Source organism: Canis lupus, chromosome 10 (genome assembly GCF_003254725.2).
Source record: "Canis lupus dingo isolate Sandy chromosome 10, ASM325472v2, whole genome shotgun sequence".
Classification (NCBI taxonomy): domain Eukaryota; kingdom Metazoa; phylum Chordata; class Mammalia; order Carnivora; family Canidae; genus Canis; species Canis lupus.
The window spans coordinates 57,254,300-57,277,944 of NC_064252.1; the positions used below are offsets into that span (position 1 = coordinate 57,254,300).

General features: G+C 38.0%; 1 non-coding gene across 1 annotated transcript; it reads right to left on the reverse strand.

Moving 5' to 3' along the window:
- Window positions 1–2,088: 2,088 nt before the first annotated feature.
- Window positions 2,089–2,161, reverse strand: TRNAK-CUU (transfer RNA lysine (anticodon CUU)). Its single transcript has one exon. It is a non-coding gene; the product is annotated as a tRNA-Lys (tRNA).
- Window positions 2,162–23,645: the final 21,484 nt, after the last annotated feature.

Below are 23,645 nucleotides of genomic sequence, written 5' to 3' on the forward strand. Positions count from 1 at the left end.
ATAAAATAAATGGCTTTTGAGCTAGGTTTTTTCCAAGTCTATATAATTTTTTTTTTTTTTGGAGAAAAGCTTAGGAACATACTTCTTTTATTTCTTAGCAGCACATAATGGTATTTGTCCTTTTTAGCACCCAAACTGTGTTTCACTTGTTACCATTTTGATGCACATCCTCTAGAAAGATGTTATTGTCTAAGCTTTATTGGACAGCATATTCTGAACAGAAATTGACCTTTATTAAAGAAATACATCCTCGGGATGCCTGGGTGGCTCAGTGGTTGAGCGTCTGCCTTTGGCTCAGGTCGTGATCCCGGGGTCCTGGGATCGAGTCCTGCATCGGGCTCCCCACAGAGAGCCTACTTCTCCCTCTATGTCTCTGCCTCTCTCTCTGTGTCTCTCATGAATAAATAAAATCTTTAAAAAAAAAGAAGAAAAAAGAAATACGTCCTCATAATCGACCTAAATGACTGTGTTGTGCTTTTAATACAATTATGCCTTCACAGGCTCTTAAGAAGTGCATGAGCATTTGACCTACTTTCACAGGCCCAACTTTTTAATTTTACGTTGAATGGCTTTTAGTATTTGTTGCTGACAACATCGATAGTTCCCATTTTAATTTGCTGCTTCTCATGTCCTGTGTGCAGGGAATTCATAGATTGTTAAAACAGCCTAAAAGAATTAATAGTTTTTGAGTGAGAACCTGATGGGCTCTCTTAGGGGAAAAATCCATGAATTTGTGGTATGCCTAAAAATATCTCTTGATGTAATGTTTCTTTTTTCTTTCAGTTTCTTGGTCTTACCTAGGTGAGGTGGTGCTACCCTATTTCTTTAACTAGTTTGCTGTGATAGGACATGAAATAATCTTGTAAATTAATGGTCATTCACCAGGTATTTCCACAGTATGACTGTCCTATCATGTGATGAGTTCCTTGTATGTTTATGGTTCCCCCTTTAATTCCTTAATCCCATGCCACAGATGGTGACTCATTCCAACTTCCAATGCTACTGATGGAAAGCTACAAAGCAAATGGAAACCTGAAAAGAAAAAATAAGAAGTGTAGAAAAGGGCGAATATTATAAAATGTACTTTTAAAAGGTGAAAAAGTCATTCTCTTATTCTGACTGTAAGCCTACTCCCAACCTCTACTTTCTAGCAGTTTACATCTTCAAGACAGACAACAGCAGTAACTGGTTAAAACAGAAACTAGCCAATGTTAGAAGAAATGATGGATCATTAATAAAATAGAAACCAGAAAGTAGGTTTCTACATAAAGCACTGGTGCTTTTAGGCTACTGAAGATAAATGTGGGCTAAAACAATTAAATACTTCTAATCCTGGAAAAAAATGGAGATCTGCTCTCGTACCAAAAAATACAAAGTAAAAAAATGATAGCCATTACAAATAAGGAAATATGAAGATGTTTTATTTCCTTCTATTGAATGACAGTAGGAAGTTATATAAAAATGTTTATACTGATATGAGACTATGTATTTGCTGTTCTGCTGTTGAAAGTGAAAGTTCACATGAAACTTAAATTATTTAACGTGAATGTCTTTATTTCCTAATTTTCAGTCAATATGTGTCAATTGAATGTTTTCAAATATTAGCTTGAGAAGAGTTCTCAGATTCAATTTTATTTTATAAAATTTGTAATTAAAATATCAGGCCAGGGGGAATTTTAATATTTGTATTTAAATATTTGGTTTCTTAAACTAAGGCAGCAATGTAAAATATTCAGTTACATGGAGCTAAATATGTCTCATATTTTTTATATTACCTTATTTTCTTGTTATGAAAATAATACATTTCATTGCCATACTTGGAAAGATCAACAACATAAAGGAAAAAAAAACAAAAAAATCAAACCTCTAATTCTACCTCTCAGAGATTAATATATCATTGCATTTATTTCACACTATTTTCAAAAACTGTACCACTCTTACACCACCATTAGAAAATATAACAATAATCAAAATTTGAATATACCTCTCAGCTTACATTAATCAATAAATGGAAACCAAATACGTTTTTATTTTTATTTTATAAATGGACTTTTTTTTAAACTTAAATTTTATTTTAAGTAAACTCTATGCCCAACATGGGACTTGAACTCATGACCCTGAGATCAAGAGTCCCATGCTCTACCAACTGAGCCAGCCAGGAACCCCCCAAATGCATTTTTAATAATGGTAGTCATCATATGTTAGATTTGTAGAACTTCCAGCTTACCAGTTTTTAAAACATCAAACCTCAAATTCCCACAACCATATCTAAACTTGACTAATACATCTTGCAAAGGAATAAAACTGTATTCTTTGAGTTTAGAATAAAACTAAGATTAGGAGTTCTATATTTGTCAGTGCATTCTCATTTTTTCATTAATCAATATTTTTTGAGTTACCATATGTGCAAGATAGCATATTGAACACACAAGACACAGAGAAGATTGTATCTAAATGAGGCCAACAGAAATAAAATGGCAAATATATCATTCAATCAATTATTTAAGCTTTTTCTGTAAAAGGCCAGGTAGCAAATATTTTAGGCTTCACAGGCCTTAGGGTCTCTGTTGCAACTAATCACCTCTACCATAGTACCATAAGGCAGCCATAGACAATGCGTAAAGAAATAGGTGTTGCTGTGGTGCTGTAGGAAAGCTTTATTTGCAGGGCACCTGGGTATGCCACATGTGGGTGAGGACACGCACGTATACGCATACGCATGCCCAAACGGAGAAGGCCCAGAAAGGCTTTCTTTCTGATAATCGATGTGTAAATCCTCCCTAGGCCTCTGCCATGGATATAAAGCAAACACTGTGGCAACTTTCTTTTGGGAAGGATTAGTCCAATCCAGAGCAAGAAGCTTGTGGGAAGCATCAGATCTTGTGCCTCCTTGGAAGAGGAGCAGGTAAGGTGAGGACAGGTGGTGTCAACTTTGCTGAAATGTACCCCTTCTTTTTGTTACTTAGTGTGTCCAGTTCAACAGGGGTCCACACACTGTTTCTTAAAGGGCCGGATGGTAAATGTTTGACACCTGAAAGCTACAGGCCCTGTCACGACCACTCAACTCGGCTGTGGTAGTGGGAAGCATCCATTGAAAATCCAGCTGTCTGACAATACATTCTTTGCAGAAACAGCCGTCAGGTGGGATTCAGCCCACAGATGTAGTTCCCCCACCCTGCTCTAGTACAGGGCGACGCATGGTGTGGTAACCAGGTGCCAGTTCAAAACTGTGTGGAGATGTCCCATGACGTGTCCCCTGATGTGGCAAGTTTGGACCCTGAAAGTAAATGGTTAGTAGCAATTTGATGTTGCCACAACATCTGAGTGCACGAACAGTGCCTTTCTTTTTCTGAAGAAAGAGGGGGCCAGTTGACCTGGTATAGGGTGATTGCATGTGGTAAGGCTGTATACTGGCCATGCTTAGTTGGATACATATTTGTCTGTGATGGATTTGGAAACCAAAACCAAGGGCACCTGGGTAGCTCAGTGGTTCAGCATTTGCCTTTGGCTCAGGTTGTGATCCCGGGGTCCTGGGATCAAGTCTTGCTTCAGGCTCCCCACAGGGAGCCTGCTTCTCCCTCTGCTTATGCCTCTGCCTCTCTCTCTCTGGATCTCCCATAAATAAAGAAATAAAATCTTAAAAAAGAAAAGCTTTATTTGCAAAAAGAGAATAGTGGGTCAGGTTTGGCTCTTAGGCCATTGCTTGTCCACCTCTCGAGTAGTACTCACTGTATTTACACTGGTTGCAAAGCAAAACAAAAATCAGGATTGAATTCCTTTCCAGTCAGTTAATTAACTTTATAAATAATTAAAGTAACCATCCAACTGTATTGTATAATTATGTTCTGGAAATGCAGAAGAGTTGGTCTTCAAGTTGCTTGGAAACGGAATTCCATCATTCTGGTGTATCAGATATAGTTCAAATTGCTTTCAATCTCTCATGTTACCACTGAAAACCTTAGCCGGATATAAAATTATTTTGGGGGGGATTTTTTGAGTCCCAGTAGGAAACAGAGGGAACTCTGGAAGTGCTTAACTAAACAGAATTTAGTAAAGGAATAACTTAGGTGTGGGGGGAGTTAAGTGAACCAACAAAGAGGGTGGTAAAGCATCCAGGAGGAGCAATAGCAGGATCCTCTTCACCCCGAGGCCAGAAGGGGCAAGAGGAGGAAAACTGTTAACAGAATCCTGGAAGACCATAGTCTTATAACAGGAGCCACTGGACAGGAGCTATATCCATAGAGACTGCAATCATCATGGGGCCACTGCCATCATCAAGGGGCAGAAGAAAAAATTGGGAAAGAATATCCCAATTTCTCTATCCTTCTCACTTATATTACCAGCAAGTGTTCCCCACTGCTGAATGCCATGAGAAGCAGAGAGCAGGAGAACCTAGAGATCCAGTCCATAGGGGTTAGCCTCCTGGCACAGAGAAAGACAGAGAGAGATTGGAACTAAAGGCCCCAAAAGGAAACTGTGTAGCACAGAGCTGCATGTGGAAAGTGTAGGTAACATCTAGAACCATTTTTGTAGTTTCTCTGATAGCCATACAAAAGGGCAATTCTTTTCAAATTAACATAAGCTTAAATATTTGGTGGAATGCCATGATGAAACAGAGGGAGCTATTTGTTAACATATGTTAAAAATAAAATGCCATATAATTTGTGGCTTATACTTTGTCATACATTATCTGTGAATGCAAGATATAAACCAAATCTTTTTTTTTAAAGATTATATTTATTTATTAATGAGAGACACAGAGAGAGAGGCAGAAACAGGCAGAGGGAGAAGCAGGCTCCACGCAGGGAACCCAACATGGGACTCGATCCCGGGTCTCCAGGATCATGCCCTGGGCTGAAGGTGGCGTTAAACTGCTGAGCCACCGGGCTGCCCTTTTTTTTTTTTTTTTTTTTTTTTTTACTGACAGATCTATTGTATCAGTGCCCTGCAGTGTCTTGTACATAATATGTGTTCTGTATTAGTTGAATGAATTTGTAAAAATAATTAATTTTATATAACTTTCATTCAAATGGTTTGCAAGTAGCAGGAAATATAATTGATTTAAAAATGTTATTTTAGGGGGTTGCTCAGTGGTTGATGGCTCAGTGGTTTAGTGCCTGCCTTCAGCCCAGGGTGTGGTCCTGGAGTCCCAGGATCGAGTCCCATGTCGGGCTTCCTGCATGGAACCTACTTCTCCCTCTGCCTGTGTCTCTGCCTCTCTCTCTGTGTGTCTCTCATGAATTAAAAAAAAATGTTATTTTAAAAGAAAATGACAAAATTAGGTTAACATGACTATGATGTACTTGTAATTCTCTTACCTGCATCCTCCATTCACAGCAAAAACTGGAAATACTACATATACACCATCCCTTATTAAAACCCATTCATAAATGTTTGTTTAGAATGTATTCTTATTTTAAATCCTTAGTCATCATTTTGTTTAATAAAAGTAAAATGGACAACAAATCAGTATTAGGCGTTTTACTTAATATTTGATAAAGCTCAATTAGCCTCTTCCAAAATCACTGTGAAATCAACATGGTAGCCAGCCATGGCACTGGCTGTAATAATGTTCATGGGTAATATTGGCTCCATCTCCTGTATTTCACAAGACATTAATCATGTGAAAACTTCAGTCTAAATTAGGAAAAGATCCTTTGTGTGTTAATGTCACCTTTCATAAACACACACGTATCTGTGGAAATTTACTAGCATAAATCTAAAGACAGGTTTCCAAGTCTTGCAACAAGCATAATTTGATCCCAGAATGTTTTAGATCTCATCCCTCTTCTTCTTTTTAGTTTAAGATACAGCAATCACGTATCAATTATATTCCAGCTAAAAACGATTTTTCAGTTTTGGTAATTCTGAATTCGTTACCCAGCTATCTCTATCTCCTTCATTTTTTTTTCCTCTCTTTTTTTTTTCACTATGGCCCTACCTAACTCATACTTGATTTTTTAAAAAAAAATTTAACAAAGGTCATAAGAACAATGGCCATATTTTTCCTGTAGCACAATGTGAAAGCACTTTTCTTTTACTCATTTTGCAAGGCCATATCGAATTACATGGAATTGGCAAAAATCAACATGATTTCATGAAGAGCAAATCCTGCCAAACTAATTTCTTTTCTTTTCTTTTCTTTTTTCCTAACCAACTGCAGAACCTGACAGATGGTATAGTAATGATTACCTCTACAAAACATCATCTGTGTCTACTTACTGGTATATATATCATGTGTGTTTAAACATAGTGTGGTGCTCAAGTCTGAGGTGGAATCATGAAAGGAATGCTTCCTTTCCCTCATTGCACTCTTGAATGCTGATCTCAGCATAAAGGCGTAAATGAGACTGGAATCGGTTATTGAGTGTGCCGAGTACACACAGACCATAGATCATCCCTTGTCTCCAGAGAACCAGGAAAGTGGAATTCCACCTGGCTTAGAAATCAAGTGACTTGGTGCTACCAGGATTTCTCTTTACTGTAAACAACATAATATCCCTGTACTTCTGTATGAAAGGACCCCCTCTTGACAGTACTACCAAAAAAATCTGGCCATTAAGAAGAGGTGAAGAAATTAAAATTCACCCCCAAATTCCTCTATATTTCAAGAATAAACTTTTAGTAACCCCTGATGCTTCCTGAACATGTGAGAAGCACCATCCACATGCTACAATGTCAATCCTAAAATTATCCAGTGTGTTGTGTTCAATATTAGACTTCCTGCTAAGTTTCTTTTGTCCATTTAGTGAATATGCATTTTGAGTATTTATTATCCCCTAGGCACTAAGGATACAAAGATGAATAAGATGTTTCTTTATGACATATGAACCTTCAGGGACCCTACAGTCAGCTAGGAAGTAGAGACAACTGTCATTCTAAAACAATGCAATGTGTGATATGTGCCATTCGAAGGAGAAAAAAAGGTTCAGTTTTAATGTTAAGTCAGAGGGATGACACTTCAGCCAGGCCTTGAATGAAAAGCAGACATTTAATGGGGAGAGGAGGAGGTGGGAAAACACAGAAGCAACTCATCAAACTTCAGAGGAGCATGGTGTGTTTGGGGAGTCACAAATAGCTTCATGTAGCTAAAAAACTTACTTTCCCAGGGGTCGAGAATGGTGGGAATTGAAAATTGAAGTCATATTGTAAAGAAAGCGAAATATTACACTAAAGAACTGGCCTTTATCCTATAGGCAATAGGGTTCAATTGCAGCTTTCAAAAAAAAAATCAAGGGAATGATATTAGATTTCTCCTTTAAGAGGAAAATTCTAGCAGCACTGTAGTGGGAGCATTGGAAAGAGGCAAGACTGCAGGCAGAGAATCCAGACAGGAGTTCCTCCTACTAAAGTTTTACAGATTCCACTTATGCTGCTTTTGTTTGTTTCGAGTTTAATATTGACTTTCTTGAATGTTGTTGATAGACAGGATGTGATGAGCACGATCACCAATCCAGCAACTTGTTCATGTTGCCCTCTATTGGCAGAAAGGAAAGAAATTACTGTCTAGGGCATTCTTTCATATTTCAGTAGCTATTAGTATTTCAGTTTCTATTGCAACCGTGTGCCAGTAACTGTGCTAAGAATAGAAGATTAAAAAAAAAACAACTCTCAGGGCACCCAGGTGGCTCAGTGCTTGAGCACCTGCCCTTGACTCAGGTCATGATCCCAGGGTCCTGGGATCGAGTCCCGCAGCAGGGTCCCCATGGGGAGCCTGCTTCTTCCTCTGCCTCTCTCTGTGTGTTGCTCATGAATAAGTAAATAAAATATTTTTTAATAAAAATTAAAAAGGACTTAAATTCATAATGTAAGAATAAAAATAAAATGAAATTACCATTTATATAGTGGTCCCAATGCATAAATAATATTAAAATGTGTTATACAAAACACACAAATAGCTAATTCAAATCTGTATCTTGAGTATTTATTATACTTACTAATATACTCAATATTAATAACATTAACAAAAACTATAACTTACATTTATTTGGGTTAACTTGTAAGCATATGTCTTCACTGTAGGAAAGTCAGATAGTACAGATAATAAAAAAGAGAAAGGAAAAAAGCTGGAAAGAAATTCCACTCACAGTCTCAACTACCTAGATGCCTCCAAGCACACATGAGATCATATAGACAATATATATTATTCTTTTTTTCTCACCAAATAAGATACCAGGGCTATATTTACACATCAATAAAAAAAACTTTTAGAATATAATTAAATGAGATGGAAACCGATTAAAATCTTTTCCAGCTTTCTTCAGATATTACTGACATATGATGACACATGTAAGTTTAAAGTGCACAATGTGATGATTTGATACATATACATATAGCAAAACGGTTACCACAATATGGTTGATATACCTCCATCTCCTCACGTAATTACCATTCTTTTCTGTAGGGTGATAACATTTAAGGTCTACTCTCTTAAAACTTACAGGTATATAGTAAAATGTTGTTGATTATAGACACCATTATGTTACATCTCCAGAGCTTATTTATCTTATAGAGGTAAACTGGTATCTTTTGACTAACATTGCCCCATTTCCCACACTCCCCAGTCATTGGCAACCACCATTCTATTCACTATTTCCCAACAGATTTTTAGATTTCACATGTAAGAACATATAGTATTTGTCTTTGTCTGACTTATTTTGCTTAGTATAATACCCCCAAGGTATTGTTGTCACGAGAGGCAGGATTTCTGTCTTTTTTGTGGCTTACTATTATTCCATTGTTTAATCATTTGTGTCATCAGTGGACATTTAGGTTACTTACATGTCTTCAAAATTGTGAATAATGCTTCAATGAACATGGGAGTATAGGTATCTCTCGGTGATCCTGATTCCATTTCTTTTAGATATATACCCAGAAGTGGCTTTGCTAGATTGTATAGCAGTTTTATTTTCAAAATTTTAACAAATATTTATTTATTTGAGAGAATTAGAAAGAGAGAGCATGCGTGCAGGGGAGAGGGGAAAAGGAAGGGGGAGAGACTCTGTACCGAGCATGGAGCCCAATGCAGGGCTTAAACTCACGACCCTGAGATGGTGACCTGAGTCAAAGCCATGAATTTATGGCCCAACTGACTGTGCCACCCAGGCACCCCTTATTTTCAATTTCTTGAGGAACCTCCACACTGTTTTCCATAGTAGCTGCACCAGTTTACATTCCCACCACCAGCACACAGGGGTTCCAATTCCTCCACATTCTTGCTAACATTTGTTACCTCTTGTCTTTTTGATAATAGCCTTTCTAACATGTGTGAGGTGATCGATCATTGTGATTTTGACTTGTATTTTCCTGATGATTAGTGATGTTGAACATCTTTTCATTTACCTATTGGACATTTGTATGTCTTCTTTGCAAAATTTTCTATTTGGTCCTCTGCCAATATTTTAATCAGATTGGCTTTGTTTTGTTTTGTGGGTTTTTTTTTTTTTTTGCTATTGAGTTGTATGAACTCCTTATATATTTTAGATATTAACTTCTTATCAGATATAGGGTTTGCAAATATTTTCCCCCATTCTGTAGGTTGTCTTTTCATTTTGCTGAGAACTTCTTTTGCTATGCAGAAGCTTTTTAGTCTGTGTAAGTTCCACTTTATCTTTGCTTTTCTTGCTTGCACTTTTAGTGTCCTATCCTAAAAACCATTGCCAAAACCAAAGTCAAGGAACCTTTTCCTTATGTTTTTTCCTCTAGTTTTATAGTTTCAGGTATTACATTTAAATCTATTTCAAGTTAATTTTTATGAGTAGTAAGAGAGAGGTCCAGTTTCACTTCTTTCATGTGAATATCCAGTTTTCCTAAAACCTTTTATTGAAGAAACTATCTTTTACCATTGAGGATTCTTGGTCACCTTGATAAATATTAGTTGAGCACATATGTGTGTGTTTATTTCTGGACCCTGCCTGTGTTCCATTGGTCTATGTGTCTGTTCTTATGCCAGGACCACGCTGTTTTGATTATTGTAACTTTGTGATAAAGTTTGAAATTAGGTATTGTGATGCCTCTAGCTTTGTTCTTTTTTCTTAAGATTACTTTGAATATTTGGGGTCTTTTGTGGTTCCATATGAATTTTAAGATGATTTTTTTCGGGATCCCTGGGTGGCGCAGCGGTTTGGCACCTGCCTTTGGCCCAGGGCGCGATCCTGGAGACCCGGGATCGAATCCCAGATCGGGCTCCCGGTGCATGGAGCCTGCTTCTCCCTCTGCCTGTGTCTCTGCCTCTATTTCTCTCTCTCTCTGTGACTATCATAAATAAATAAAAATTTTTTAAAAAAGATGATTTTTTTCTATTTCTGTGAAAAATGCCATTGGAATTATTACAAGGATTATATTGAATCTGTAGATCACTCTGGGTAGTATGGACATTCTAACAGGAGTAATTCACTTTTTTAAGATTTTATTTTTAAATAATATCCACACCCAACATGGGGCTCAAATCCACAAACCTAAGATCATAGGTTGCATGATCTACTGACTGAGCCAGCCAGGCACCCCAATAGTAATTCTTCTAATCCATGAACAGGAAATGGTCTTGCCACTTGTCTTCTTCAACTTCTTTCATCAATATCTTATGGTTTTAAGTGCACAGATCTTTTACCTCTTAAATTTATTCCTAGATATTTTATTGTCTTTGATGCCATTGTAAATGATATTGTTTTCTTAATTTCTGTTTCAGATAGTCTTTGTTAGTTTATAAAAGTGTAACAGATATTTGTATGTTGAGTTTGTATAATCCAACTTTACTGAATTTATTAGTTCTAAGATGGTTTTGATGGATTCTTTAGGATTTTCTATTTAAAGATTATGTCATCTGCGAATAGAGACAGTTTTACTTCTCCCTTTCTGTTTCAGATGCCTTTTAGCTCTTTTTCTTGCCTAATAGCTCTGGATAGGACTTCCAGTACTGTGATGAATAAGTGATGAGAGTGGGCAGCCTTGTCTTTTCCTGATCTTAGAGTTTTTTAATTTTTCACCATTGAGTATAATGTTAGCTCTGGCTTGTCATATATGGTTTTTATTATGTTGAGGTGTGTTTTTCTTTTTTTTAAAGATTTATTTATTTATTTATTCATGAGAGACACAGAGAGACAAAGACAGAGACAGAGACAGAGACACAGGCAGAGGGAGAAGCAGGCTCCCTGCAGGGAGCACGATATGGGACTCGATCCCGGGTCTCTAGGATCACGCCCTGGGCTGAAGTCGGTGCTAAACCACTGAGCAACCCGAGCTGCCCAAAGGTGTGTTTTTCTATACCCAATTTGTTAAGAGTTTTTATCATGAAAGGATGTTGGATCTTGGGAAATGCATTTGCTGCATTTATTTAGATCATAATTTTTTAAAGATTTTTTAATGTAATCTGTACACTCAATGTAGGGCTTGAATCTACAACCCTGAGATCAAGAACTGCATACTCCACTGACTGAGCCAGCCAAGTGCCCCAAGATCATATTTTCTTTATCTTTCATTCTATTAATGTGGTGAATCACATTTATTGCTTTGCATATGTTAAGCCATCCTTGCATCCCAGTGAGAAATCACACTTGATCATGGTCTATGATCCTTTTAATTTTTTAAAAAATTGTTATTGTGGCAAAACATGAATAACATAAAATTTATCATTTTAATTGCTTTAAAGTGTATAGGTCAGGGGCATTAAGTACATTCACATTGTTGTGCAAACAAAACTACTATGCATCTCCAGAATTTTTTCATCATTCCAAACTGAAACTCTGTACCCATTATATAATAACTCTCCATTCTCTCCCTGTGACACCCAGCTATGGGTAACCATTCTACTTTCTGCTTCTATGTAGTTGACTAATCCATGTACCTCATATAAATGGACTCATACAGTATCTGTCTTTTGCTCTGGTATATTTATTTCACTTAACATAAAGTCTTCAAAGTTTATTCATGGTATAGCATGTATCAGAACTATGTATCAGCAGTATGAAACCTCACTCTCTTGTCTCAATTTAGAACAAACTCTGAGGTAAAACACAGGCTTCCCAGAGTTCCCCTGTGGGATAGGCTGAACCTACCCTCAGGGGACTTTGCCTGAGGTCATATCTTTGCTTGGCTTCTTGCCCTTCCTTATCCTGCTTCTCAAACTCCCATATTCTTTTCCCCAGGGAGCACTTTCTTAACAAATCACTTGCACTAGAATCCTCATCTCAGGATCTACTTCTGGGGTACCTGACCTGAGATATCAAGAAAAAACTCATACCCAGAATACTAAAAAAAAAAAAATATATCTTTCAAAAAAAAAGGGAAAATGTAGACTACCTAATAGAGGACAAAAGACTTGAACAGATAGTTCATAAAAGAGCATATCCAGATGGTCAATAAACATATGAAAAGGTATTCCACTTTGTTCATCATCAGGGAAAATGTGAAATGAAATCACTGTAGTATGCCACTACACACCCACCTGAAAAGCTAAAACGAAATTACCAAGGATTAGTGAGGATGTGGAGCAAACACAGCTCTTATATTGCTGGTGGGAGTGTAAACTGATATTTTGGAAAACTGTTTAGCAGGAAAGACTAAAGCCAAATGTGCATATTCTATAATACAGTAATTTTACTCCTAAATAAATATCCAACGGATACGTGTGACTCTGTGTCCCAAAGGCATGTGCTGGAATGTTAATGCAGCACTATTTGTAATAGCTCCTAACTGGGAACTACCCAAATACCCAGCAACAGTTAAATGGATAGAGAAGAGGTGCCTAGGTGGCTCAGTTGGTGTCAGACTAGTGATTTCGTCTCAAGTCATGATCTTATGGGTTGTGAGACGGAGCCCTGTGTTGGGCTCTGCGCTCAATGGGGGGGGGGGGGGACGCTTGAAGATTCTATCCCTCTGCCCCTCCTCCTACTCTTTCTTTCTTTTTAAAGATTTTATTTATTTATTCACGAGAGACAGAGAGACAGAGAGACAGAGAGAGGCAGAGACACAGGCAGAGGGAGAAGCAGGCTCCATGCCTGGAGCCTGATGCGGGACTTGATCCCGGGACTCCAGGATCACGCCCTGAGCCGAAGGCAGGCGCTAAACCGCTGAGCCACCCAGGGATTCCCTACTTCTCTTTCTAAAACAAACAAATAAATCTTTAAAAACTGGATAAATAGCAAACTCCACAGCAACAAGAATGAACAATCTACACAGAACAGCATAGGTGATTCTCAGAATATAATGCCGAGTGAAAGAAGTCAGACACAAATGAGTGCATATTGTAAATTCCTGGTTACAAAGAACAAAAGTAGATGAAAATAATCTTTAGTCTGAGAAGTAGATACCTGCTAGTTACTATAGGTAGTGGGAACAGTAACGGAAAGGAAGCACAAGGCAACTTTTTGAGGCACTAATAATGTTTCATGACTTGGTTACTGGTCACCCTTGTGAGAGTTCAGTTTGTGAAAATTTATTGAGCTGTGCACTTTGATATGTGTATGTTTGTGTAAAAAGTTTTTCTAATGTATCTAATTTAAAAATAACTCCTCTTAGAATAATTGAATAAACTACTGTACATCAACCCAAAGGCATGGTATACAGCTATAAAAGAATGAGGAAGATCTCTATGAACCGGTATGGATTGATTTCAGGATAAAAATTTTAAGGGTTAAAAGTAAAGTGCAAAGGGGTATTTACCTTCATGTAAGAGAAACAGGGGGATCCCTGGGTGGCGCAGCGGTTTGGTGCCTGCCTTTGGCCCAAGGCACAATCTTGGAGACCCGGGATCGAATCCCACATCAGGCTCCCGGTGCATGGAGCCTGCTTCGCCCTCTGCCTATGTCTCTGCCTCTCTCTCTTTCTCTCTCTGTGACTATCATAAATAAATAAAAATTAAAAAAATTTTAAGAGAAACAGGAAAAGAAAATACATCCGTATCTGCTTATCTGTGGAAGGAGAAAGAGGACCAGGAGGAGGGACAGAAAAGGCAAAGAAAGGAAGGGGAATGGAAGCAAAGGGAAGGGATTGGGGAGAGGAAGAATGAACCAGAAACCAGTGAGGTTGGTTACCTACAGAGAGTGGGTGAGAGCAAAGTGGAAAGGATGGAGGAGGAGGAACAAGGTAGAAGGATCTGGGGGAGGGGGAAAAGGATCTAGAGGGTACTGATACTTTCAGAGGTAAACTTCTTTGTATAGCTCTGACTTTTAGAACCATGTTAATGTCTCACATACGCAAAAAATAAAATTTAATTAAATCAGGATGTGAGAGGCACCAAAATGGAATATAAATAGTAACAAATGAACCCAACTATATTACCAAAGAATAACCTAATCACATTGAAGGAGAGGATAGGGCAGCCCAGGTGGCTCAGCGGTTCAGCACCGCCTTCAGCCCAGGGCTTGATCTGGAGACGCGGGATCAAGTCCCACGTTGGGCTCCCTGCATGGGACCTGCTTCTCCCTCTGCCTGTGTCTCTGCCTCTCTCTCTCTCTCTCTCTCTCTCTGTGTGTGTGTTTCTCATGAATAAATAAATAAAATCTTAAAAAAAAAAGAATGAGGACAGACAAGAACTCATTCAGGTACGTTTCGATGTCAAGATTTTGACTACATATTCTCAGGCAGTGTGACAAATTAAGGCCTATGGACACATCCGGTCCACTGACTACTTTTGCAAATTGTTTTATTAGACATAATCATGCTTATTCATTTATATGTTGTCTATAGCTGCTTTTGCAGTACAATTTCAGGGTTAAGGAGTTGCAACGGCGATGGTATGACACCCAAAACTGAAATTATTTCCTCTGTGGCTTTTTATCCTTTTTATATGTATATTTTTATTGCAGTTCGATCTGCCAACATATAGCATAACACCCAGTGCTCATCCCATCAAGTGTCCCTCTCAGTGCCTGTCACCCAGTCACCCCAACCCCCTGCCCACCTCCCCTTTCCACCACCCCTTGTTTGTTTCCCAGAGTTAGGAGTCTGTCATGTTTTGTCACCCTCTGATTTTTCCCACTCATTTTCTCTCCTTTCCCCTATAATCCCTTTCACTATTTCTTATATTCCCTGTATGAGTGAAACCATATGATTGTCCTTCTTCTATTGACTTACTTCACTCAGCATAATACTACCCTCCAGTTCCATCCACGTCAAAGCAAATGGTGGGCATTCGTCCTTTCTAATGGCTGAGTAATAGTCCATTGTATATATAGACACTCTGTGGCCCTTTAGAGAAAAAGTTTTCATCTGCATGAAGGCTAAAAAGAAAAAGAACTATGCATGAATATTGTGCTATAGTTAATAATTTTGTTTTTCACAAGGGAATGAATTAGAAATTCTGAAACTACTTTATGTCTATTACAAGATTAAGCCAATAAGTAAACATATTGTGAATACTGAGAGCAAGATTTTATATAGTAATGATGTCAACTTATTCTTAATCTATTATTTTAACAAAAATTTTAAAGGAATTTCTTTTTCTCTTACCTTTTAGCATGGAAAATTTCAAATACAGAGAAATTAATATAATAGACCCATGACACACAGTTCAATAGGTATCACTATCTTGCTGATCTTGTGTTATCTATTTACATCCTACCCCTGTTTTTTCTGCTTTTGGCGAGTGTATTTTAAAGCAAATTTTAGGGGCACCTAGGTGGCTCAGACAGTTAAGCATCTGCCTTTGGCTCAGGTCATGATCCCAGGGTCCTGGGATTGAGCCCCGTGTTGGGCTCTTGCTCAGCGGGGAGCCTGCTTCTACCTCTTCCTCTGCACCTTTCACCCCACTTGTGCTCTCTCTTGCTCTATCTCAAATAAATAAATAAAATCTTAAAAAAAAATAAAGCAAATCTTAGATATGTCACTCACCCATAAAAATACTTCCAGTATGCACATTTATAAGGACCTTTTTCCATGGGAACTTTTAAAATCTTCAAAAATGATGTTTAAATGTTCTGAATGATTAATCAACAACATTTAAAAAAAAGAAAATATGAGGGAAACTTTCCCTCCAGATAATGAAAATGTATTAATTTTTTTTAGACGTCAAGGAAGGGTAAAGGGAGAGGGAGAGAGAGACAGAGAATTTCAAGCCGGTTCCACGCTCAGTGCAGTGCCCCACAGGGGGCCTGATCTCACAATCCTGAGATCATGACCTGAGCCAAAATCAGGAGTCAGATGCTTAACTGACTGAGCCACTCAGGTGCCCCCAAAATGTATTATATCTTAAAGCTACAGTAATTAAGACTATATTTGTCCAGAAGAAACAATTTCTTATACTGTTAATAGGTGTGAATTGGTACAATTTTTCTGGAGAGCATTTTGGCCATATGAATTAAAAGTCTTTAAAATGAATACCCTTTTATGCTAAGTGAAGTAAGTCAGAGAAAAGCAAAAACTGTATGGTTTCACTCATATGTGGTATTTAAGAAAAAAATGACAAGTGAATAAAGAAAAAGAGACAAACACAAAAACAGTCTCTTAACTATAGAGAACAAACTGGAGGTTACTAGAGGGGTGGCTGGTGGGAGGATGGGTGGAATAAGTGAAGGGGATTAAGAGTATGCTTATCATAACGAGCACTCAGCAACACAGAATTTTTGAAACACTACATTGTACATCTAAAACTAATATAACACTGCATGTTAGCTGTATTGGAATTAAAAATTTTAAATGACTATAAAACATATACCTTTTTACTTTATGCAAATCACTCTTGCATGATTCAGAGAGAAAGAGAAAATAAATGTGGAGAAAGTCAATAATTGGTGAACTTAGGGTTCATTTGTACTATTCTTGTAATTTTTCTATAGATTTGACAATTTTCAACAAAGTTTTGGTTTTTATTATTTTTTCAAGATTGTATTTATTTATTTGAGAGAGAGAGAAAAGAAAGAGAGCACAGAGGAAGAGTGAAAGGGAGAAGCAGGCTCCACTCGGGGCTCGATCCCAGGACCTCAGGATCACAACCTGAGCCGAAGGCAGATGCTTAAACAACTGAGCCACCCAGGTGCCCCCAAAGTTTTGTTTTTTTAACGTGTGTCTATTTGACTTGCAAGTTCTAGGAATCTATTCAGAGAACTAAAGATACATATGAAGATAAATGTACAGTGAAGAATGTGGATGAATGTTCACAGCAAAGTTGTACATAATAGTGAAGAACTAAAAACAATCAAAAGATTTAAAAGCAGAGGCCTGTGAATCATTGGGGTACAGGTATATAATTAGGTACTGTGCAACCATTTGAAATCCTCTTGGAGAATGTGTGTATTGCCATGCAAAATGTGCATAAAGTATCATTTTGTTCGTTTGAACTCTGTTTACAAGGGACAGAAAATTATCTGAGCTACAGGCCAGTTATCTTCTGACTATCTGCTTCCAACCCGCTCTTCCTTAGTGTGTTTTTTGTCGCTGGGGCTGGGACCCTGAAAGCATGTCTTTCTGGTTCCTTCTTGATACCTTAATGTTTTCTTTTTATCTTTTCATCAATACCTAGTTACCAATTCTTTATATAACATTATTTCTGTAAACATAACTAGTGTGGTTTCTGCCTCTTGGCAGCTGGCCAAAGCCCAAAAGGAGAATGTACTCTAAGGATTGGATGAGTCTTGTAGATCCAAGAAGTACCTCAGAAGGAGCATGGGATATTAAAATCTTTTAGCAACGAGGAACCCAAGAAATGCCTTCTCATATCCTATCTTGGCTTTTCTGTTGAATAGTCATTTCTTTGCCTAGGAACTGTCTCTGCTGCTCAATTCACCAGTCAGGTTACAGCCATACTCCAGCTTTGAAGTTTTAGACTTGCCTTCACTCAAGTCAGTGGATCAGTCTGAAAAAGAATAGTGTGGCCTCAATTTCAAATTCCTGGTAGAAAACATCTGACGGAGCAGGTTTGGGTCAGATTTCTACCCACGATGTGATCATTTGTGACCAAGGAATGAAGTCATATGAGTAGAGATATGGTTGTCTAGGCCCCATCTTCAAGGAGAAGGAAGTTAAACTGGGTCCCTGTGAGATGAGCCAACACCCAAAAAGAACTAAATACAGTTGTTGAGTGGAAACAAAAAAGAACCACATATAATACAATCTCAGTTCTGTCAAACGGAACCAAGCTATCTATATACAAAATGTCTGCTACTAATACATATATCAGCAGAATCTGGAATGATATGGGTGAACAGGGAAAAATTTTTCTTGTTTTTGAACTTTTCATTATGAAACTATTTCAGACTTACAAAAGAGTCGTAAAAATAGTACAAGGAATTCCTGTATACCCTTAATTCCACTTCCCCAAATGTTAAATGTTGCATAAACACATTAAAAAGGATCAGAACTGAGAAAATAAGACTACAAACTACCACAAACTAATCTACAGACCATGTTCAGGTTTTGCCAACTGTCCACTGATGTCCTCCTTTCCTTGAATCAGGAGGCAACAACTGTGAATCACACAATATATTTGGTTGTCACATCTCCTCAGTCTCTGTTCTGGGATAGTTTCTCAATTTTCCTTTGCCTGCCGTGCCCTTGACACTTTTTCTCTTTGCCACTAATACATATTTTCTGAGGAGATACTTTGACATTGTGTAAAAATTCCATTTCTCTCTACTTCAGCTCACCAATTTTAGCATCCATTAATGATTCTTGCCTGAAACAAAGTTTACTATGTGTTTAGCACATGGTGATTTCTTCTTTCCATCATTTCTTCAACATTTATTTCTTGAAATTCTACTGTAATGAAGAGCTTTCCCTACTCCAATTGTTTTTCTTCAATTTTTTATGATACAGTCTATGGCCATTATTTTTATTCCATGGGTTGTAATATGTTATCATTATTTATTTTGTTGCTTAAACTGATGTAAGCATGATTTGATATACATATACATTGTCAAATAATGGATTATCACAATTAAGTCAATAAATACATACATTACTTCACATAATTATTTTTTTTTTGTCCGTGTGGTGAGAATGCTTAAGATCTATAGATCTGGCAAATTTCAAGCATACGACACAGTAATGTTAATTATAGTCACCAAGCTGTATATTGGATCCCCAGGACTTAAGTAAATAAAGTAAAACTGTTCTTCTTGCCCTCTTCACTGTGTCTATTCTCAGATTTTTTTTGTTCCGGTGGTGTGCTGGAACTTCTCCAGTGGACTGCCAGACACGCACAAAGGAATTCTCACCTGTGAATGATTGTCAAAACTGATTCTGTGGTGGGACAACAGTAGAAAACTCCTATTTCACTTGATACTTTTTATTGCAATCTGACGTCATAGGGGTCATTCCTTCCAGCCTTCTTTCTTTTCTTATTTATAATTCCTTCTGATGCTGCAAATACTAATAAAAGAATTAAAACTTACTGAATACCTACTTTCTATCAGAACTGTGCCATTTACATACAGATCTCGTTTAATCTTTGTGATAACCCTATGGTAGGGAATATTTTTACCTCCATTTTATAGAGAAGAGAGTGATATAGCAAGAGGTTATGTAATATTGCCATGTGTTAGGTGGTAGAGCCCAGATGGGGACCCATGGAGTCAGAGTCCAGAATTCATGTACCTGACACTATGCATAGACTATTAATAAAACCTGAAGAAGCTAGCACAGTATGAACCAATCTCACCTATGCACATAGATATGATAGTTTAACCAGAGGGATTAAACAATTACATGTACAATTTCAAAAAAAAAACTGGAAGAAAATATAAGCAAATATTTATTCAATCTCAGTATGAGAGAGAACTCTGTGACCTTACAAACGTCCACTCCCTAGCTGCACCAGTCTTCAGGATAGACCAACTCTTTCAGCAGGATTTAGGTTAAAAAAGAAATTGTAGCTGTATGTATTTTTTGTCAGAGAGCATTCTTGGCTCCTCTGCCCTCCTCCCTGTTTGAACTTGCTTTGCATTGCTTGCTCTGTCAGACAGATTAGCTTTGAACCTGAGATTCCTCTTCTCTTGTTCTGTCTGATTTTGGCATCCTGACCCTAGACTATTGGTCTTGGCACTACTGACCCAGTAACTCCATAGGAAACTGACCTGGTAATTATCCTCTTGGCTCCATTTATCACAGCCTCATGCCCGCTTCCAGCCCAGGAACTCAGGTCTCTACTATGCCCCTCAGCCCCCCATCTGTCCAAGACAGGAGCACTTGCCAAAATACAAATGCAAACAAACAAGAAAAGATGGATAGATTTGACTAGACAGTTATGAGTAAAACTATTCTTCAAGACAACTTATAATAATTCTATGATTCTATATTTATACATGTCTATGCACATATGCAATTATTGATTTTTAATTGCTAACATTTCTTAGTATTTTCCCATTACTATCCTCCTCCTCCTCCTCCTCCTCCTTCTTCTTCTTCTTCTTTTACAAATTTAGATTTTGAAAACTTTCAAACCTACGGGAAAGAGCCTTATGGTATAGTACACACCCTCTTTACCTATATTCAGCAATCAAGAATTGAATTCATAAGATTGATAAAGACTCCATCTCAGGTGACACTTATGCCTAAGGTCTACTACGGCAAAGAGTACGAAGCACAAGGAGCAGGAAAGAAATCATGTGTTACACAGAACCCAGAGAGTCACACACAGGTTTTCAAGTCTTTCCTCTTTTAGGGCTACATAGGATGTGCTTTCCCTCCGGCAGAGAACATGTGCAGAATGTCTTCATCCAGGGGAGTCCGTTCTAGTGTCAGCATCTGTCTGGTTTTTTCGAAGCTCTGGTCACATGGGCACATTCTGGTACATGACCATACTGAAACCCAGGACCCTAACAATGAAACCAGTGCACACCAGCAATCTGGGTGTTTGTGCAAAGGAATTCTGACAAGCTGGTAAATCGCAAGCTATTGCTTAGGCGTATATGACAAGATCATCAAAATTCAGCATCAACGTCCAAGGACCAGACACTTAGGGGTTGGTGATGATCAGTTACGGGTCTAGGTGAAGGGAAGGCTGACAGACATCCTGTGTTAACTCCACTTATCAGACCTCTGTGTGTGCTGTTCCTGCCTTTTGAATTGCCTTTCCCAGATGCCTAGCTCCAGCTCTGCATTCTCTGCAGCACCTGCCTAAAGCCCACAGAGGAGGTGTTTTGTAAATACGTGCTCGGGGAAGGAAACTTGAGTGAAGCCTTCCCAGATCTATTCAATCCAGTGATCTCTTCCTCGCCACTGACATTTCCATTTATTTTATAATTAATCATACAATGCCTAGAGATATCTCTTCTACTCCTATCTCATACTGTCATTAAATTTTCAAGTTCGCATGTTCTCCTTGACCAAATATTAAATGATGATCATGTCTTAGGTCCTTTATATATATTCTGCTGCTCCTGGAACAGAGTATTGGTTGTAACGCACTTAAGTATTTTTTGATGCTGATGGATCGCTGGTTCAAAAGGTCCCTTCCTGCAATTTAATTTTTAATTAATATATGAATATTAAGGAGTAAATTGGCTAGGGTTGGCTGGAACACATGCTGAAATGATTTGCCCTGGTACTAAATGGCATAGAAAATTCAAGTCTTCCAGTCTCGTGAAAAAAAAATAGTTAAAAACATGAATTTTTAAAGAATACATGTTACAGAGAATAGAAATGCCTTAGTAGTATTAACTATTAGAGACAGCACTGTCTCCACATGGTTAAAGATAACAGAGTTTAGAACTCTAGAAGTAAAAGTGACCTGAGAAGTTCTTGTTAAAAAAAAAAAAAAGAAGTTCTTGTTGATGACTTATAAAAATTAAGGAAAATGAGACTCTTTCAACCAATTTAATGTGTGAGGTGGAGGTTTAGGTGAAAGAAGTCATTGCAACACTGGGAGGTCTACTGGGTTGACTCTACTGCTGTGAGTAGTGACACTAGACAAGGGAGATCCATGCATCACACACATCTATATCATCAAGTTCTACTGCTTGGGCAGTTGCACAAGCCACCAGGAGAGTGCTCGTCACTAATTAGGATGGTGCTCCTCTGCTTTAGGGTGCACTAGAAGCATGCAAAAGCCTTGTAAAACACAGATTGCTGGCCCAGCTCCCAGAATTTTTGATTCAATGGGTCTAGAATACAGCCAAATAATTTGCATTTTAAACAAGCTCCTGGGTGCTGCTGCAGGTCCACCTACTACACTTGGAGTATCCAGGTGCTATACTATTCGTGCACACAGAACAGAATATATTTTCAGTGTCCTAAGTGCAATTTTCAGCAACCAACTAGGTCCCAAGTAGCAGAAGTTAGATGTTATCACTTGTCACTCCACTTTTATCTTGGTCTTATCCACCTACATGAGGCCACTATCTTTCATATATGAACAGGAATACGTCTTCTTGCTGCAGTGGCACTGCTCTTCAGAATATATTTAATAATAGAATTTCATGCCAGCACATGTGATGTCATTTGCTAACAATGACATCAAAGTGTTTCTGTTAACACTTAAAATTGCAACTGATACCATTTGTCAAATATTAATCAACACTGCTATAAATTAGTCATAATATAACAGTCGGATACCTCGGCACAATTTGTCATTTGAATAATGTTCTTGCAATTTGTTCTCTTTGTTCTTCTCTGAAGCTTCCTGGTATCTGAGAGAAGTGGAAAAATAATGGTGTCCACATTGCATGTGGTCAGTCTTTGACCTGGCACATGATGTCTGACAGACACTATGTAGAGTGAGCTATTACCAGCAATCTGTTCATTCTACCCTCCAGTAGGCACAGCAAATAGGATGTGTTCCAACTAGGCCGTAGGTCTCCTTGAGAGCTAAATACTACATATGGCATTTGTTGAATCATTTTATTGTCCACAAAACAGAGAGATATATATCAGAAGCATCATTCCCCAAGAAAACCCAGGAGCTTCTAATCTATAGATGATGATTAAATGTGCAAACAGGCCATCTTAACCAGTCCCCAATTCAATTAATTTCAATGTTTCAAGGACATTTATTTTGGTTATGATATTTGCTGCTATGGCATATTGGCTTTTTTTTTTTTTCAGAACAATGTTAGCCCATATCTGCTTATAAAAACCTTCAAACTTCTATTTTAATGGCATCATTTGAGGGGCAGGGGGGAATCCCAGAAAGTTCCTATGCCAGCTGTTCTACATGGCCTCTGCTAGTGAAAAACAGGAGGTGGATCAAAATCTATGTGCTACAAAATCTTAAGACACAGAAAGCTTTAATTTTTCTTTTTTTCTTTCTTTTTTTTTTTTTTTTGTAATATCCAATTTAACACACGCAAGCCAGTGAAGGCAGGGAAGGGTCAGGGAGGCTGTGGCAGGGATAGTTTTGGGCAGTTTGGCTCCACCCTTTCTTTTGATAACAGTCCTCTCCCATCTATGAAGCACAGGCCAAGTGACCCAGACTTAGACTACCTCAACCTCCTGCCAGAGGGATTATCCAGGGTTTATTATTCAGAGCAGATGACACAAATTGAGGTAATCCACGTCTTTCCCTGTCAGGTACTAAGAGGGCACCCTGGGGTGCCTGGATGGCTCACCTGGTTAAGCATCTGACTCGATTTGGGCTCTCAGTGTTCTGAGATCAAGCTCCAAGCTGGCTTCCTGCTCAGCAGGGAGTTTACCTGAGATTCCCTTCCTGTGCCCCTCCCACTTCTCACTCTCTCTCAGATAAGTAAATAAATCTTATAAATAAATAAATAAATAAA